Source organism: Amblyomma americanum, chromosome 3 (assembly GCF_052857255.1).
Source record: "Amblyomma americanum isolate KBUSLIRL-KWMA chromosome 3, ASM5285725v1, whole genome shotgun sequence".
Lineage (NCBI taxonomy): Eukaryota > Metazoa > Arthropoda > Arachnida > Ixodida > Ixodidae > Amblyomma > Amblyomma americanum.
The window spans coordinates 211,056,502-211,062,410 of record NC_135499.1 but is presented as its reverse complement, the minus strand read 5'-3'; the positions used below and the strand labels follow the sequence as shown (position 1 = coordinate 211,062,410).

Below are 5,909 nucleotides of genomic sequence, written 5' to 3'. Positions count from 1 at the left end.
AACAGCCTGTTAATTGCCTGTTAATTCCGATAATTAAAAATAACAGCACATAAAAGCGCCTGCCATTTTATTTTCGTTAAAGATGTATATCTCATACTGTTCTAGTTTATCTCCAGCATGTCACTTTCTATGAACTACATTTCGTGTAGGATACGTGGTGTTCTAGCATAAAGCTGTAGGGTTCCGAAATTTACGCTAAAAAATAGGGCCGTTACCATAGTGCCTTTTTCCACCTTTCAAAATAAATAAATATATTAAGCATGGTTTAAATAAACCGTTGTGCCACTAACTTCAAATCAAAACAGATCTTTATTTCAACGTTATTGATGCTGGGGCACAGTCAAAAAGCCAGTTCTTACTTTAATCACTTTTGCCGTAACCAAGAATTTAGTGGGTGGTAAACGTTTTCACCCATCAGAGCATGCCATTGAAGTGGACCAAAATTAATCTCTTTCTGCGTTTGCGAAATTTTGCAAAAGCTTGCAAATGTAACTGGCTCACGGGTTCCGCACGGAACCCATGAAGAGTACCGTATCTGGTTCGTTACTCTTAATAATAAACATGAACGGATGGTCGACGACAAAGCGAGTGACGTGGAGAGGCATCGTAGCACTACAGGCCAGCGACGTCATCGCTGTCGCTGACGATGCATCTGTGCCTCCCTCGTCGATTTTTAAGAACGTCTTGTGAACCACGTCGGAGACCGCCGGTCGGCCGGCTTCGAAGATTCCCGAGAGGTCCGCGTCACCGGGAGTGAACAGATCCTTGACCCCAAGAACTTTGAGGGTATCCTTCAGAAGAAGGCCCTCATCAAGCTTGAACTTGGGAATGCTTAGTTCTACGTTCATGACCATCTGGAGGCTGGACAGTATCGCGCATAGACTGGTGGTAGTGAGTGCGTTTTGCAGGTAAGGTAGTCCATCGATGTCGTTTGGAAGGAGGATGACCACGGAGGCTCGGTGGCCTCGGTAAGGCATCTCCAGGGCTCTAGCTCTTAACAGCTCTGAACGTCCTACTCGGTAGCCGCGGTCCTGGAAAAGCATGTCTACCAGAACACTGTGCTCGGAGTCCAGATGAAACTCTTGAGCTCTCGTGTACCTCCACTGGAAGGGGTGTTGCCAGTAGCCCTTAATGTAGACAGCATTGAGCACGATCAAGGATGTTTCGCTGCTGACGCTTGCGGATGGAAGCAAGTCTTTGATTTTGGAGGAGGTATGCTGCAAGACCGAGGAGTTAGCTTCCCCTCGAGCCGCTTCGTGGTTGTTCTTGAAGTCCACAGACTTCATCGTAGTTCCGAAACAACTGTCCAGAAACGACCGGTAACTGGCTTGGACTGGAAACGTTTGGTCACAGTACAGCCCATTCACCACTTGAAGGGTAACCGCGGGAGCGTGAGTCGCTAAGTGGGCGAGGAATTTTGAATAATAATCACATATTCTCTCCGCGTTCGCTTTCCGGCCGAACAACGCAAATATTTCTTTTGCAGTGTTGCCTCGCGCACCAGCCAGAAGCATAGAAATGGCACAGCCGATGATGAGGGGGGAACATAAGATATTCTCATTTTGCGTGCTGTGAAGCCGGAGCTGTTTGTACAGATTCAGAGAAAAATGAAGCAGACAGTCGTCCATAGCTTGTCTACCAATTCTGAAAATAAGAAAAAAGGCAATTCACGTTGAGCTAGCCAGATCACTGCTTCTTGGTCATTTAATAATCATGAATAACCCACTTGACCGCAAAGCGCAAGGCATGCAAGAATAGTTAATGCAGCCTTGTAGCTATCATAAATATTCTAGTAGCATCAAGGCTACAGTTTGCATATTTCTGTCCCACCTAGGCACGTTTTTCTGGAAATGAGTAGCCTTATAATACAACTAGTCGACAGTACCACATGTGCTTTAAAGAGATGAAATATGGTCCTATGGTCATAAAAATGAGGAGTCTTGTTGGCACAAAATTTCTGACACCTCGTGGAAATACATAATATTCGATGGTGCATAGCGTTTTTCATGTTCCTGGTCTTTACTCTACCGCATCGAAGATCATAAACGTCGCCGACAACACTGCTGGTTATATAAAATGAGGTTCATTTAAAACCGCGGATCTTGAGTAATAATGTCAGATACGTCTTTCGTATCTGGTACAAAGTAGCCAGTGTTAAGAATTACTGGATGGTCGCTAGCACGTGAATCTTGTCAGAGGGGGGGGTGATGTGGAATGGCTGCGTAAGATCACTGACCTCGAATTTGGTTGTTCTCGCGGCTGCCGCCATCGGCCCCGGCCCCTCCGTTGCCACCTGGCCACCGTCGTCGTCTTCGTTGTTGTTGTTATTGTTACCCTCACATAATGGCACATGCCCACACAGGCGGATTGGCCAAGAATTGGGGTGCGCAGAGAGTTTTTCAGTTAAATCTTTTCTTGCACGAAAACAAAATGAATGCTGGGGTAGCTGCGTATAATATTCATAAGAAGAGGACATATCTGCACTCATTTTGATACGTCGAAAACACGAGAACTTAAAACAGTCACGCGTTGTGCGTTTTTGAGGTATCTGTAACCATCCGTTAACATCGTTTATAAGTATTTTAAGTAGTCTTTCTTTTCTGCCATGACCATTGTTATGCGTCGCACGCTTCTGCAGCGCAGGCAACTACAAACCAGCAACCGATTCCACCGGGAGCCCGGCATAACTTCGGGGTTCGTTTCGATTCGTGATGCACCACCTAAATAGGCCCGCTTAATAGGAACGCTCGACATCGTGACTTGAACTGACGACAGCGCCGCGAAGCGTTGGTCGCTGTAGCCGAGACAAATGCTCTCGGTAAGTTTGCGGTGCTGAACATAGCTGGAGCACGCGTAGATTTGACTTGTCTGTCACTTGTGTCTGACCGATGGGGGGAGTGCGCACTCTTGACGAGCCCAGTAAACTCTTTGTACTTTTTTATCTCTACAACACGACACGACGTGTGAGAGCTCGCATGCTTTTCGTGTTTGGTGACTCCACGTGCAGCAAGTTCTTATCGAGCGAAATGAGAAGTGATAACAGGAGAAATTCATGTCTGCAAATGGAGTGGTCTACAGTTTCTGGCTTCCCAGAAAGCATATCTCTGGAACTACATGCGCTGTGCGCTTAGCTAGAAGAGTCAATTTAGACACTCCCATGCTGCTTGGATGCCGGAACAATGGTATTCATTGGATCTGAAGCCTGTTTTTATATATTTAGCCATTTTCTTTCTATGCTTGAGGTAAAAAAACACCGTAATAAAAAAGAAAGTAAAAGCCGGTCTGCCTTTTTACCAAAAGCAACATTACCTTCAGGTTACTCTGCGGCCATGGTAAAGTCCTTGAATAGTTGATGAAGTTACGATTCCTCAGTTAAAGCCGTGCTAACGAAAAGGGTTTAGCTTAAGTTATGGAAAACGCAGTGAGATGCGAAAAAAAATGATAGGTGTAACGTTAATAGACCAGAAGCGGGAACAGTGGGTGAGGGGACAAACGCTGGCTAATGACATGCTAGTCGAAATCAAAAGGAAGAAATGGGCTTGGGCAGGGCATGTGATGCGAAGGCAAGATGACAGCTGGTCTTTAAGAGTAAAGGAATGGACTCCAAGATAAGCGTAGCAGGGGTGGCAGAAAGTTGCGTGGGCGGTCGAGATAGAGGTTTTCGGGGATACGGTGACCTCAGCTGGCACAGTACAGGGTTAATTGAAGAGGCATGGGAGAGGCCTTTGCTCTGCAGTGGGCGTAGGCAGGCTGACGGCGACGATGATGATGATGGACATACGACGCAGCATATTTTGCTCTAACTCCGAATTCTGATGTCCGCTATAGTCTGTCTTTTTCATCTGAGCAAATTATGCATTTGGTCTTGTATTCCCCGTGTCCTTATCGACTTGTTTTTAGCCATGCATGACAGGAAGATGTTTGCCTCAAAGGAACAAGGGTAGTCAAATTTCTTAGATTTGTAGACGACTTTTTTAAAATCATTGACAGTGCCAGTGCAGATTTTCATCAAACATCTGGTGACGTGCTTGACATATTCAAGCGAAAATAAGCACGTTTAATATTGGCCAATGAAATGCCTGGCAAGAATTTTATTAGGCTTTTTCAGAGGTAAGACAAGTTTTTTTTTTGTGGAAAAGGAATAATTTTAGCGCGAAAATCATAAGAAGGGACGAGAACAGAACAGAAGACACTCACAATTAATTTTTGTTAGCAGAAGAAACAGGCGTTTTATACACTGATTACATGTACGGAAACTGCGCACATGCCAAAGACTGCGTTCACGCGCACATGCCAAAGAGGCGGTCGATCACGTACCTTCGTCAGATAAGCCTATCTAAAAACTTATGCTCGTGAGAGTACAGCTTCACCAAAGAGCTACTGACACAATCAGACCCCCCTCCCCGTTTTTTTTTATGCGGAACGCCTCAATTAGCACCCGCGTTGGCCCATGTCAGGTGGGGCGCGTCGTCATAACAAGACCTCGACAAACACCTCGAAGTGCCTCCTAGGAAAACAAATCACCCTTTCAACGGAATTCAACGCTGACATCATGAAGCTCAAGCAATTCGTCCTCAGCATCGCATCAAGGGACTTCGCTTTCGAAACCCACCAACGCAGTCTACGCCATCACGAAACACGTGCGGCTTTCGAGAGTTCAGCAGGTAGTGCAGATTTAGCGCGATCACGCCAGTATATACGGAGGCATTTCCCAGACAACAAATCATGCCTGTTAATATTGACACCGCCCATTCATCGTCGTCGTTCTACTAGAACCACGAGAGCGCGGAATGCGCGCGCGAGCTGGCCTTAGAAAAAGAAGCCGAAGTGTCTGGCTGCGAATGCTCCGCTTTTGGGACTGCTACTGACGTCCGCTGCAGTCACCTACTTTGACGTATCCAACCGAGCTGTACCACCCGTGACATCTGGTGGAGGTGCTGGGTAACGCATTCCATGCCTCGGACTCCCCCAGCAAGCAGGGATTCAAGTCCTCGAGGGTCATCTGCCATCGAGGTGACGCCTGTACACCACGGCAGCCGCCGGCTCCAAGGCCTTCAACCCGAGTTTGGGCTTCTGGAGTCTCGCTCAACCCAAGCGGTTCGTTCAGCGCCATCGTCGACGACCGTCCAGCCCGAAATAGGCATGCAGACGACGATTAGTTCACCTTCTGTTGTGCTGCAGCAGCCTCGGGAGCCACCGATCTTCCAAGGTTCTCCAGGCGAAGACCCGGAAGACTGGCTGGAGAAATTTGAACGCGTGGCCCGGTACAACAGATGGGCGGCAGACTCCAAGCTTCAACACGTGTTCTTTTCGCTGGAGGGCGCAGCTAGTACGTGGTTCGAGAACCGGGAGTCGTCCATAACGACGTGGAACGTATTTAAAGACCAGTTCCTGAAGGATTTCACCACGGTGATTCGAAGAGAACGGGCCGATCTGCTCCTTCAGTCCCGAACCCAGCTACCAAATGAAAGCATACTGGTATACTTCGAAGAGATGGCAAAGTTATTTCGTCGAGCTGACCCGGACATGACAGAGCAGAAGAAACTCCGGTACCTTATGCGAGGTGTCAAGGAGCAAATCTTTGCCGGACTGGTTCGCAATCCACCGAGCACGGTCGCAGAGTTTCTGTCGGAGGCAACCACCATGGAAAAGACACTCGATATGCGGTTGCGGCAATACGAGCGTCAACCTTTGGCCATGACTGCGGCAACCACGGACATCAGTAACACCCACATGCTTCGCGAAACCGTACGAGCTATCGTTCGCGAGGAGCTCCAGAAGCTGTTCTCGGCTACGCCGCCTGCGCCATCGGTTACTGCTCTATCCGAGGTTATTCGGGAAGAGGTGCAACAGGCGCTTACAACACCAGCTCCCTTTCAGCCGTCCACAGCCCCACCACAAATGACATA

General features: G+C 47.8%; 1 pseudogene across 1 annotated transcript; it reads right to left on the bottom strand.

Moving 5' to 3' along the window:
• Window positions 1-374: 374 nt before the first annotated feature.
• Window positions 375-2,303, bottom strand: LOC144123631 (iris pseudogene; annotated as a pseudogene). The gene is made up of 2 exons (XR_013313126.1): window positions 2,237-2,303; window positions 375-1,644 (listed from the first exon to the last, which is right to left on the bottom strand). The product of XR_013313126.1 is annotated as an iris pseudogene (transcript).
• Window positions 2,304-5,909: the final 3,606 nt, after the last annotated feature.